Genomic DNA, 14,284 nt, shown 5'->3' with positions numbered 1-14,284 from the left:
TTGCCCCTCACCCCTCTTTTGGGACTCTGTCTGCACAGGGGTTAGGGTGAGGGGCACTGCCCCACAGCTGGCCTATGCTCTGTTTAGTTCCCAAGGGTTTCTTCCCCGAGTTTATGAAAACATTCAGAGATATGAACCTCTAGAAGCTTCGCCGGGCCCCGTTTGCACCTCCCTGGTTACTCTTTATGGTCAGCCCTATCACTTTCCTTTAACTTTGAACACGAGGGGGAGGGTCTTGACAGCCATTTCAATGTCCTTGTCTGCTCATCCTGCGTCCATTGCATTCCTGAGTTATCATGGATTTATTTTCTCAGAATGGCTCCTGTTTTCCCTTTCTGTCGCTCTTGTTTGAACTGTGTGTCCTTTCCACCCAACTCATGTCCCAATTCTCTGACCTGATTTCAAGGTGTTTTTATGTAGTTAAGTTAGTTCAACTGAAGTTACTAGAGTGATTTCAATCTAGTAGGACTACATCCTCATGAAAAGGGAAACGTAGGGACAGGGACGCATGCTTAGATGTGTGAGCCCAGCAAAGAGACCCCAGCTCTACCAACAGGTTGACCCCGAACTTCTAGCCTTCAGAACTGAGACAACACGCTTTGGTTGTTTTCTTCTAATGAACTAATGCACTGGTAAGCATTAATTAGTTGCAGAAATGGCAAATTTTGACTTGTTAAGGACTAATTATTTGGGTAGTATTATAAATAGTTTTATCCTCTCAGTTTTGCCTTTATATTAACATTTTAATTTACTTTTCTACAGTTGTTTATTTGTGTGTGTGTGTAGAGGTCAGAGGACAGCTTGTGGGAGGTGAAATCAGATCTTCACAACAGATTAAGAACGGCTATCACTCAGCACAGCTGGGGTCCCTGGGGACCGACAGGAGACTGGGGAAGAAGGTCCAGCAGTGAGGAAGGAATGGCCCGGCTCCTCAGCAGCGGTCCTGGGTCTCCGGCAGACCCGACAGTAAGTGTCCAGCTGACTGACTTGTGAAGTCCGTCTCCTTGCTCTCTTGGTGTTAATCATCAATAGGTGTTCCTGGGCAACTACTGTTTGCCTGCCCGGATATCCTGGGTCCAGAAGGTGCAACTCTGAGAACCACTGGTCGCTATCACAGCAGGGGAGCTAGACACAAGTCTGTAGATGTCATTAAGGCTGACAGGAGTTGGGCATGGAGCTTCTGAGGGCTTGAGGCACACACACATACACACACACACAGACATACACACACACACACTCACACAGACACACCACACACCCACACAGAGACACACGCACATACCACACCACACACACACACACCACACACACACACCACACACACACAGACACACACACACATACACACACACCACACACACAGATGCACCACACACCATGCATACACACAGACACACCACACATACACAGAGACACACGCACATACCACACCACACACACACACACCACACACACACACCACACACACACAGACACACACACACATACACACACACCACACACACAGATGCACCACACACCATGCATACACACAGACACACCACACATACACAGAGACACACACACATACCACACCACACACACACACACCACACATATACACATATACACACACCAGACAGACACACACACAGACACACACACCACATACCACACACACACAACACACAGACACACACACCACACAGACACACAGACACACCACATACCACACACAGACACACACAGACATACACACCACACACACACACACACACACCACATATACACACACAGACACACCACACTCCACACACAGACACACACCACACAGACACACACACACACCACATACAGACACACACAGACACACACACACCACACATATGCACACACAGACACATCACACTCCACACACAGACACACACCACACAGACACACACACACACCACATACACACACACAGACACACACACCATACAGACACACCACATACCACACACAGACACATACCACACACACACAGACAGACACACACACATCACACACACACCACATACCACATACAGACACACACCACACACACACACAGAGACACACACACACCACACATACACACACACAGACACACCACACTCCATACACAGACACACACCACACACACCACACACACACACCACACACACACACCACACACACACACACCACACACACACCACACACACACACACCACACCACACACACACACCACACACACCACACCACACACACACACACACACACACACACACACACACACACATACATGGTGAGCTCTCAGGACAGGCTTTACTTGGTCTTGATCCCGTCTGAAGACTCTGCCTTGGCTGTCTCCTCTTCTGGAATGTGTGCTTGCTTCTCAGTATCCACTTCTCAGCTAAACGTCACCTCAGTCAGGCCCCCCTTGATGAGCCAATCAACTGATTTCCCCTCTACTTCATGGCCTCTCACACGCGCAGTCCTACAGATTTCCTTCGACTCATGCATGCCTCTAGCTAAGCCCTTACTTGGATATTGTCTGTTGTCCCACACTGACGTTAAGCTCCTCAAGCAAAGAGATGCTGTTCACCCTGCTCATCTTGGTCTTTAATAAATGAGTAGGGTTCAATAAATGAAGAATGACTTCTACGGGAAGCAGACAGCATCTTCTGTGAGCTGTGGGACCGTGCCACAAGGAGAGGATATACATTTTGACACCAGGAGTTAGTTTTCATGTTTGTTACAGAAAGTGCAGAAAAATGTTTAGAAACTCCCACCTGTATGGTGTCATTGAGTCTTTGAGAGTATGGCATATGAGTGAGTGATAAATCCACGGGAGCTCACTCAAAGTCACTAAAGGCTCCAGCAGGAACCTGGAGATGCTTCATATAAGTGAGACTTGTTATTTCCTGTCAGAACAGAACTGCAGGGCGCTGTTTCTACGCTGAGCTACAATAGCGATTCATTTTTTATTATCAGTATCATATCTTTGTGATCTCAGAGAGGGGAATATATCTTTTGGCCAAAGATAAAATAAGGTATGTAGAGACTTCAGGGGGGTGTGGAGACATTTTTCAGTGTGCTTTGCAGAGCTTTGAACACCAACTTTTCTTTTTTTTAAACATCAGATAGTATAAAGGAGGAAAGAAAGCTTGGCTTTGTTTCCCTAGAGTTTATTTCTCATGAAAACATTCTTTTTACACGTTAATAATGTGCATCGTAGGGCACCTGTTGTTGCAGACTGAACACGGAATCTGGGAACTCTAGGCAGTGCAGGCTGTTAGAAACACACCGTCCAAGTGTGAGTCTAGATTTTCCCTCTTAGGAACTTTCTGAGCCCCAGTTCCCTCACTTATGAACCGGAGCTATGGGGGTAGCTACCGCTTGGTTTGGTTGTGAACTTTAAATGGGTTACTACGCATTTGTTTCTGTTTGTTTTTCTTAAAGATGTAACTAACAGCATAGGAACCGAGGAGTCAAATGTCCAGGGCCGTTAAAATAAATGTGGGAGTCAAGGAGAAAGCCGAACCCAAGTAGCATCCCTGTCCTTGAAGCCTGAAGAGGTCCATGTGGAAGCTGAGGTAGCGTCAGTCTTCAGTTGTGAAGTTGTAGTGCCGTAGAGCTGGAGGATAAGCCCTTGGACTTGAGTTTGTCATGAACCCAAGAAACCCACATCAGTCAGAGTGCAGCCAGATGGGGTTGGCAAATGCCTCATTACCACCACATGAGGGTTTATTAGAGTCCCTTTAATGATGCTTTCCTCTGTCTCCTTGGTGCTTCCTTGTTTAGGAGATCGAGTTGGAACTTGAGATGTGGTGTCAAAGAGAGCCATAAAATCAGATAGGCATTCTACACTTGGACTTAGATAAAACACACCTTCTGGCAGTGTGTAGCTTATTTGCCCCCAGCCAAATGAGATTACAAGCAGCTTTATAAATCACAGGCTCCAGAACTCCTCAGAAGTTTCTAATGAACGGGGCGTGGTAACTGGACAGTAATAGTACAGTAGACATAATTGCTCGTTTAAGAAGCCCCAACATGACATCACTGGTGTTTCTATTTAGAGACTTGGGTCATGGTTTCCTTTTACTGAATTTAACACTATTCAGGGCTAATAACACTCTTGGTTTCCTAGTGTGAGGTTTTCCTTATGCTCGAGGTTTCTCAGCTCCCGTCAGGATTTACAGGCTTACCAGTTTTAGACGTTCATCTCTACTACCAGAACGTTGGCAGATCAATTAAAAAAAAAAATAAACAAACAACAAACCTGCTGGAGGAATAGTGAATGGGGGCTGGAGAGATGGTCCAGGGGTTAAGCACGCATGCTTCTCAGAGAGGACCTGTGTCTCTGCTTCCCCGCCTCCACATTGGGTGGTCACAATGCTAGCTTCTGGGGTCCAGTGCGCCTGGCCTCCTCAGGTACCTGCATTCATTTGCAAACCCCTACATAAACATAAATAAAAACCTTTTAAAAAAAGTAAAGCTTAAAAAGTAAGTGGAACAGAGCCAGCCAGCGTTTCCTTGTAAGTAATTCTGCTAAGCCATGCATGGTAAGCAGCCATGCAGATGGATCAGGCCTACACCAGTCAGCACCGGAAGCAAACTGACCCTGCTGGGTAGTCTACTAACTGGGACAGTGACGTGCAGGTAAGGGCCTGTTCCTGAAGCAACATCGCTCCTACGCTGGTCAGTTAGAGCCTCTTTTACTTAAGTGGAACTTTCCACGTCATAAAAAGTCATCTATGAGCCATGGAATGGGCTTTTTTGCCACTGGGCATCTCACATAGAAAACTGGGACTTGTTTTAAATTATATGCATCCATAACTTTGTGAATCAGTGAACTGAATAATTCCACCAAGTCCCGTGGTTTTGCCTCCGGAGAAAGCTCTCTCTAAATTCGACTTCAATTTTATTTTATTTTTTGATGTTATCTAGGGGAGTCAGGTATGAGCTCCATCTCAGATTGGACATTCTTTAACTGTATTCCCAGAGGCACCTCCAGTGAGTATCTTCTTGCACTGTCAAACTGTTCAACAATACCAACTGCCTTTAAATGTCAAATGTCTTTTCTCCTCAACCAGATTAAATTCTAAAGCCATGAGTTCTGGAGCTTTCAAACATGTTTGTAATGATATCTGCTGTCCATACTGCATGAAGACGGAACGGTCCGGGTCAGGGGCTGGGCCTGCCTTTCTCATTGATTCTGACTCTCCCCCAGGCACAGTGCTCCGCATCCAGGGCAGGCTTAGTAGCTTGTGTCAACTGTGCAGTGGAGGGTCAGGGAAACATGGCTGGCTTGTGGTGTGAGTATCGCTTGCACAAAAGGGATGAAGAGCTTTTAGCTATCTAGGAACTTTGAAAATGCTGGGCCTAGAGATCGGAGAAAGCCGGGGTTTGAACATTGAAGAGACACAGTTATGAACATGGAGATGGGAGAGAAGGAAGAAGACAGTGGTGTGCAGTGTCTAGCCATCGCTCTTGGGAGAGTTTCATTGAGAGGACAGCTGGTTTTATAGCAGGCCTCTCCCATCAATTTTTTGAATGAGAAATTTGACATGCCTCATGCTCAAAGCATATTTGTATGTTGCTTATTCTTCTGGTTGAATTCCCTTCCTTCATTCACTGGTTGGCTCATTAAGTAGATATTTGAGGACAAACTATGTAGAGCTCATAAAGATTTTGGTGCCTGGATAGATCTTGTGAAACATGGTAACCCAAATTTAAATGCTTACATTTTCTTCTCTGCAATATAAGCCTGGGCATTTGAGCTCATCCACTGGCTGGTTTAGCAGGTGTAAGGATTTAGATGGTGCTTTTGGCTCCTGAGCATACTTTAGTGATGATAATTTCAACGATGCCCTTTCAGATTTTCTATATTAAGTTACAGGGAGGGTTTAGCTTATTCCCTATCCTGATCAAATTCTTTCTCTTTGCCACCTCCACCTCGCTGAGCTGTTACAGGGAGTAACTGGCTGGGAACACAGGGTACAAGAGGTTGCTTTCATGTTGAACTAATCTTTAACAAATTTTGAGCAAGAAGATTAAGAGCAAAGCACAAAACGACCTTTTCCCCAGATCCCGGTCTCTTCGTTCTGTATTAGTCAGACATAAGCAAAGGATTTTTCCTCAAACCTAAATCATTTCAGATGAGTTCTTCCGGCATAATATATACATACAGTGGATACATGGAGACTGCCTGGGGTCCCACTGGTCATATATACAGAGCTGAATCTCACACCCAAATAAACAAGTGGCATAATTTCAGCATTTTTATATTTATTTATTATTTATTTTTCTGGGTCACTATGAGGCCGTGGTAGATAATACCAACTGTTATGATAGTAATGGACCTTGCTCTGGGAACATGAGTGTCATCTGGGATTAGACTGGCAGGGGCAAAATCTACTTAAGGACAGCTGGATGCTGGCCAGTGTTTCAAATCACCAAATAGAATTGATACAATTTAAAATAGAAGGTTAGCTCTTAGCGAGGAGCACACGAAGAAGGCTAAGATGAGTAACACACATTGGCTCTATTTCCCATGGTCCGTTAATTAATCAATCAATTAATTAGAGACAGGGTTTCTAAAGGCATGCACTACCACAGCCAAGCCCGATGGTCCTCCTGATGCAGCTGGGAACACTTCCATTTATTGACATCTGGCTAATTCTGTTGCCCTGAGATCTCAGTTCTGAGACTCTCGAGAAGAAGGGCTCCCCTGAATCTTCTACACTGGGTCTTAGCCAAAAGGCTGGGAAGTGATTCCTCCCACTCTTCTCTGTGTTTCTACTATTTCTCATGCTTGAGTCTATCAGAAGATTAATGGCATTGTGTTGCTCTTTCTAATCTCTCTTGCTGACATCCTTTCTCCTTCTGTCTTCCTTGTTATGGAACTCTCTCATCACTTTTTTTTTTTCCTGGTTTTTCGAGACAGGGTTTCTCTGTGTAGCTTTGTGCCTTTCCTGGATCTCACTCTATAGACCTGGCTGGCCTCGAACTCACAAAGATCCGCCTGTCTCTGCCTCCCGAGTGCTGGGATTAAAGGCGTGCACCACCACCACCCGGCCCTCTCATCACTGTTGAGGCTATATAATACCTCTGGTTGAGAGCAGCATGCATGGCAGGTAACTTTGCTGACTCTAGGCTAATTCAGGTTCCCCTGGTCTTTTTTATCAGGGCACCTAGAATATGCTCTCACGTGATTTCCTAGCCATTTAAATAAAGCTAAAATGTTTTTATGAGGATGCTTTGGTTTTGTAGTCCAAAAACATGATATGTCTCTTTAAATGTAATAACAAGTGCGTGCTATCTGGTTCTCTTCAGCTCTCTTTATTTCTCATCTTGCCTCGTCATCTAGCAGTAGTCCTCTGGCCTCATGGTGGCCTTCCTGTCTTCCTTTCTAATCCACTTCTCTGGCTCTCCTAGTACTCTTCAGCAGCTCTCTTTTCTTGTTTATTTCCTTCATTTTCTCTCTTCTATCTTTCATTTGAATGATACATAAATTAGGACTATCTTTGAATGTATATAATAAAAAATCTTACATCAGTTCTTAAAGAGATTGGAATATATTTGGAAGCAGGGACCTTTCTAGCAAATATAGAGGTAATTTGGCCTAAGAGGAAGTTAGGCAACTACAGGGGGTGGGGATCTATTTTGGACCTGACAACCCATCAAGTTTGGGAAGCCTGTTGGATATTTCAAGGAAGCATTCAGAATGAATTTGGAGCTGGAAGGAGTATCCTGGCGGAGACAGTGAATCCCTTTTACATCCCTGAGCCCCATCACATGGCTTGATACATAATAGGTATCTATTTGATGACTGAATTAGTCAGCACATGTTTAATGAGACTCCCGAGATGTACTGAGGATATAGCAGTGAGCAATACAGCTAAGACCCTCACCTTCACAGAATCTCCAATGAATGCGTAAAATGTATATATACAACTAGACATTAAAATGGAATTCTCTAGCAAGACTATGGACATAGCATCTGGGAGGGAGGTCAAATACAGATGATTTTGTATCCTAGTACCTTTTACTTCTTTCTCCTTTAAACTGTACTTTTGTTTATGTGAGTGACACCTGCGAGAAAACTGTGGTAGATGGGTGCTATATAGAGTAGCTTTGGAGTCCATTTCCAATTTCCTCTGGAAAGATGTATTTTTTTTAACAGGCTCACTGTTTTCTCCAGCAGGTGTGAAATGATCCCCATGCCATGTGGAGGAGCAGAATGTCATCTCTGAGGTCTGTGTTAAAATCCCTTGATAGCTTCCTCAGGGAGATCAAAAGGTCTTTCTCACTACCACAGTGCTCCATGTCGCCAAGGCTACGAAACCGAAGAGCAAGAAAGTTGATGTGTATTCGTGGGGGGCGCCAAAGGCTTCACCTCCGCACTAAATAGTCTCTGCAAGTTTTGTGTTAGCATTCTGCCCATGCACTCGACATTCTCAGAGTTCTCAAGGAGTCACAACTGAGAACTACCCACTGGGAGTCTTTTTTGCCTAGTGATGTTTCGCCTAAATACTACAAAATTGCTTTCAATGAAATGTTCTTTTTTTTTTTACATTAAACATCACTGTTAATGCCCAGAATGGGTCTTCCAGATTCCATGTGAACTAAGTTCTACTTGACATATGCTAAGTAATGCCCACCCCCAACACACACCAAGTCCTCATTGCTCCTAAAGGGGGCCTTAGTAGCAAGCAGGAGAGTCATCTTTTGCCTCAGCAAACAAGATGTACATTTCTTAGTAAGCACTATTTGTCTTCTCCTGGTCCCCAGGACCAGAGAAAGTGAGCACTCAATGTAGGTTGCATGGGAGGACATTGGAATCCATGCTAAAATTTTTGATACCTTTCTAGGAGAGGTGCCAAAGAACTGGAGGATTGGGGCAAGGGAAAAAGAGAGCAGATGCGGTTTTTAGAAGTATGAGTGTTGGGATGGGTTTGAGTCTTGGAACAGGAGGTCAACCAGGAAGCTACTGGAGGAGAGAGTCCTTTCTGACTCCATCCCTGCTTTCTATGAAAGCTCTCTGGACAAGTATGTATTCAGGCTCTGTTTTTCCCACATGGCTGGGAGCATAGAGATGTTGCAATGGCACAAAGAAGTTACTTGACTTGTCCAAGGTGACCAGGCTACTAAATGGTCAAGTTGAGCTTTCAATCGTCTTTTATTGCCATTCTCTTGGCACTTAAATATACAAATAAGTTTGGTGTTTTTTTTTTTTTTTTTTTTTTTTTCCTTCCAGTGAATGATGCTTGGGCAGTCAGTTCCTCACTGGTATTGACAGCAGCAGGGTACAGAAAGAGAGGTAGACTCTGCATAGGTAATGAAGATCTGGAAAATTTGTTGGACTATGCTGAGCATCATCTGTGCTTCACCTAGTGCGTGCGAGCCTTCTTTATAGCTCTCTCAGGAAATGGTTTGCATGTCTCCGCAGCTTAACTCAAAGGCAGTTTCTGTTCATACTGGGGGGCGACTGGGAGGGAACAGTGGGTTGCCTACCTCTAAGCCACATGCTCCCATCTGCTGGGTTTCCAGCCCCTGCTCTTTGCTCTGCCTCCCAGAAGATGATGGGTTCTAGGTCCCACTTTTATGTCGAGGTATCCTCGGCAGGTCACTTCCTATAAGCTTTGAAAAGGTGTTGCGACAAAGTGCTGTGTAAGAAATTACCACACACCTCTTGTCTCGGAGCAACACCCATCCCTTTTCCTCCAGTCCAGGAGTTTAGAAGTCGGAACTGGCTTGGCTGAATTCTCTGCTCAGCGTCTCAGGAAGCCAAAATCTGCTCATAACAAACCCTTGCTCCTGTCTTAGCTATAGATATATATAGCACACATGGTTTACGAATAATCTATAACTCTTGGCATGATGCCGACGTCTCTTTAGCTATGGCAATTTGAGAAGAACATTTTGCTGTTGTACCTACCGGAGGCAACCAAGTCTCAGTATTTATCCAAGAACAGTCATGTTTTCTCCCCGACTAGCTGGCCCTCTTGACCCTGGTGTTCATACGTGCTGTGCTAGAACACATTGGGTTGGCTTAAACCACGGTACTGAGAGGAGGAGTACACAAACTGGGTCTTCAGTTCCTCCACCTACGCGAATGATTTTCCTTTGCCTCCATTTCTTTCTCAGAATGTGATCTTGGTACCATGTTTTACTCCTTAACTGTGTTTCATTTAGCAAAATGCTTGCTCAGCAGAAGCCTACTGAATGATACACAGCTTCTTTAAATGTTTTTATGTTTTTTAATTAGCATAGACTAATTTTATATATATAATTATATATATATATGTATATATATAATGGATTTCTTTATGGCCTTTTTCACACATGCATATGATATATGTTGATTATATGTACTCCCCATTGCCTTTTCCCACTCCACTGCAATTAGAAGGGAGTACATAGCTTCATTATTATTATTATTATTTATTTTGAGACAGGGTTTCTCTGTGTAGCTTTGTGCCTTTCCTGGAACTCGCTTTGTAGACCAGGCTGGCCTTGAACTCACAGAGATCCGTCTGCCTCTGCCTCCCGAGTGCTGGGATTAAAGGCGTGCGCTGCCGCCACCACCACCGCCCGGCTATTATTATTATTATTATTATTATTATTAATTTATTGTATATGTGTCTGTGCAAGTGCACATGTACTACAGTGTCATGTGGAGGTCAAGGGACAACTTTTGAGAACTGAATCTTGCCTTAGACCTTGTTGAGGCAAGGTCCCTCTTGTTTCTGCTGTTAGCTAGTATGCTTCAAGCTAGCTGGCTCCCAAGCTGATGTTTTTCTCTGTCACCCATCTTATGACGGGAGTGCTGGGATTACTGGTAAACATCACTGTATCTGGCTTTTTGACATGGATTCCGAGAATTTAATTCAGGTCATCAAGCCTGTACAGTAAGTGCTTTTACCAAACAGAGCCGTCTCCTTGCACATGGCTTCTTGATCTCTTTTACCTAAATCACTGTTCATCTTAGGCATTCACACGGGGATATAAGCTCATTGAAGGTGTCTGTGGGAGCCCTGTTCTTTCTTCCCATGAGCTCATTAGGTACCTGGTTCATTAACAGCATGGAAATTTGTGTTATAGTTATACTCTGTACACGAGAACATGAACCATTCAGTATCTTATTGCCAGTAAGTCTCAATTTTTTTTAATTCAAAGCTCTGTGAGGTAGATATTGTTCTTTCTATTTTACAAGTTGGATATATAAAATTCGAGAAGTAAATTGACTTGTTCAAAGTCACACAAGGAATAAGACAGCAGTGGAACTCAAGCCTTCTTGACTAGATTCAGCGCTATTTGTACAACACTGTTGTTGAGCAAAAGACAGTAAGCCCAAGAGTGAGCAGCAGGTGCATTTCAGATGGGAGGAAAGACTTTAGCTGTAGACCTTCTCCTTTCTTGCAATGTTCCGATCATAAATTTTGACCCTAGAATCCAAATTAGCATATTGTTAGCATATTCATGTCCTGCTCAACTGTAGGTATTTGTCCTGGAGAGTGGACGGCTTACCTAAGGAAGTTATTTACAGTGGGTCTATCTATAGTGCTCTCTTACAGTTAAAGGAGATGCACTATCCCCTCACTGGCCTCAGATGTTTGTCATTCTGTGCTGTAGTGTTTTTGCTCACTAGCACCAGAAGTTTGAAAAGGGGGGACTTGTGTTATGGGCTACTCAGCTTTTGCAGTTCTTTAAGACCATCTCTCTGAGACTTTATGGACTTCCTTTCCAGAATAATCCATTGAAGAACTTGCACACACCAATTTCCATATACATGAAGGAATTAGTTCATCCTCAGGGTCATCTCTTGGTCCCACACCAAATCAATTATTCACGCTTTAGTTCTGGAAATAGCTGTTTTAAAAGCCACATAGAATGGCGGGGTAAAAGGCGTGGCTGCGAGGCCAGCCTACCAAATGGAGCTCTAGATCCTGCCATTAGTAGCTGGGAGATCTTGGCAAACAATTTACTGTTCATGCTTTAGCTAAAAGGTGGAGAAGAAGACAACAGGCTCCACCATAGGTGGGATCACGGGGTTGCTGTAAGTGCTGATAAATTATTGAATGGAAAGCCCTTGAACAGTATCTGCCCCTGGGCTAGGCAGGATTTCTTAAATGTGCCCTCTATGATGTTCTGCCCTGCAGAACCTGGGACTCTGGTGGGCTAGCCTGCCTGTGTTCACACACAGCTAATTTTAAGATGGGGAGATTTTTCTGGAGGGGTCAGTCAAGTCACAGGGGCACCTTTAAAAGCAGAGCGTGTTCTGCTGCTGCTGGCTGAAGAGGACATCAAAGATTTCCAGCATGAGAAAGACTTAGTGCTGTTTGTTGGTAGCTTTGAAGACGCATGGGGGTACTTGAGAAGGAATGTGGGGAACTCTAAGAGGCTAATAGAGACCCAGGCTGAACTGCCAGCAAAGCAATAGAAATCTCAATCCTACAGCAGCAAGGAATTAAGCTGGGCCAGCATCATGGATTAGCTTAGAAGCCAATTCTTCCCAGAACCTCTGGTTAAGTGCCTGGCTGATGTCTCAACTTCAGTCTTGTGGGACTGTGAGCCGAGAAGCCAAGACCGCTGAAGATATAGAGCTATGAGACAGTGAATGGGTGTTGACCTAAGCCACCAGGCTTATGGTAAGTGGTTATGTAGCAATCAAAGACTGACATAATGACAAAGAAGTTCTTAATAAATAATCGCTATCATTATTACATTCATTATTCAACACGGTAAACAAATGACATAGTGTATGAGGGGCTGGGAACACAGGGTTGGACAAGTCGTGAGAGAGCCAGGCCCTGGCTAGTTCATAGCCGGGAGGATTAGTCATTCGCTTTTTTGCGAACTTCAGAATCTATGGAGAACTACTTACTGTTAGATCTTACACACACTCATTCCTTCTCAACTTTCATTTATTTATTTTATTATAAATACTTGTTTTGTAGGATGATTTTTATTTATTCTTTGACAATTTCGTACATGTATACAAAGTATAAATGCTTGTTTTGTAGGATAACTTTTATTTATTCTTTGACAATTTCGTACATGTATACAAAGTATAAGTGCCTTAAAAAAAATTCTTTCACTTCTAGCCAGTGGGTAGGCTATGTTGAATCACCACCAGGCGTCTTTAGCCATGAGAGAATTGGAAATTGGATTCATTGATTTTATTTATTTATTTTTTTTTTACTGTGTCTAACCATTAGGCTGTCTGCGATGCTCCTGGCTTGTGTTCACAGAGGTTGTAAGTTATATAATGGGGGCGCCTGTTTCTAACAAAGGATCTATGTAACCCTTTATCTCTAGGATCCACCACCTGGTGTTCTCAAGAGCCCTGAGCATAGAACAATTCCCAGTTTAATCAAACTGGAATACAAAAGGAGCCATGCTGTCTCAGCGTGAGATCCCTTGAAGTTATTCCAAGGGGAAGGGACCTTTTGTTACAGAGACAGCTCATTTGAGAGTTCAGTGGCCTGTGACACTTCTCCAGCTGGCAGCCCAGCAGGGACTTTCTGATGCTTTCCTAGACTTGAAAGCCAGTTTTTGGTGGGAAGTAAGGTGACACTATCATTAAGGAGGACGTGGGGAGGAAGGGGGGGGGAGTAATGGCAGCAGTTCTGTGACTTTTATTCAAATGTGCACCGACTTCATTTTTTTTTTTGTCTCTGCTTTATGAGAAGATTAGCAGATGCTTGTGTATTGAACTGAGGTAGTTGTGACAATATTGTTGGGTTTTAATTTAACATTCATTGGAAAGAATCTTCAGTGGGCTCTGGGTGGGTGGGGGAAGCTATTCAATGCCCACAGACATTCTGAAGCAGCTCATCCTTTTCTTGTTGAGTTGAGAATGGGTTTCTTCCGACTGTGGACCCCTCCAGTAGAAAGAGATGTTCCAGTTTCCGGATCAGTCGGATGGAAGTCCTGGATGTGAAACCGATAAGGATCTCAAAGACCCGAGGCCCTGTGCCAACAAAACTGCCCAGGCTGGCAGGGTACACCATGACTCCATCATGGGAGATCAAGAAAGACCTGAGCAGTAAGACATTCTCCAGAGCAGCATGGCGGCAGAGGGAGTCACCTTGAAATCATCCTCTACGGCTTCCCGGCAACGAGACCTTAAGCAAAATGCCTGGCCTCCGAAGTCCTGATTTCCTCATCTAATAATGAGGATTAAGTCGTCGTCGTCCGCATAGCTGTGAGGATTAAAGGAATAACCAGTGTAAACTGACTCTGCACCTTCTTCCGTGGCATCAGTTACCTCAAGAAACAACGTGGGCAGAT

At 44.0% G+C, this 14,284-nt stretch overlaps 1 long non-coding RNA gene across 1 annotated transcript; it reads left to right on the top strand.

The window, feature by feature from the left end:
* Positions 1-238: 238 nt before the first annotated feature.
* On the top strand, positions 239-8,626 carry LOC121821151 (uncharacterized). The gene is made up of 3 exons (XR_006061837.2): positions 239-632; positions 763-966; positions 8,190-8,626. It is a non-coding gene; the product is annotated as an uncharacterized LOC121821151 (long non-coding RNA).
* The last annotated feature ends 5,658 nt before the right edge of the window (positions 8,627-14,284 follow it).

Source organism: Peromyscus maniculatus, chromosome 11 (assembly GCF_049852395.1).
Source record: "Peromyscus maniculatus bairdii isolate BWxNUB_F1_BW_parent chromosome 11, HU_Pman_BW_mat_3.1, whole genome shotgun sequence".
Taxonomy (NCBI): domain Eukaryota; kingdom Metazoa; phylum Chordata; class Mammalia; order Rodentia; family Cricetidae; genus Peromyscus; species Peromyscus maniculatus.
Note: the sequence above shows the minus strand (reverse complement) of the source record. Positions and strands in the feature narration are given on the sequence as shown.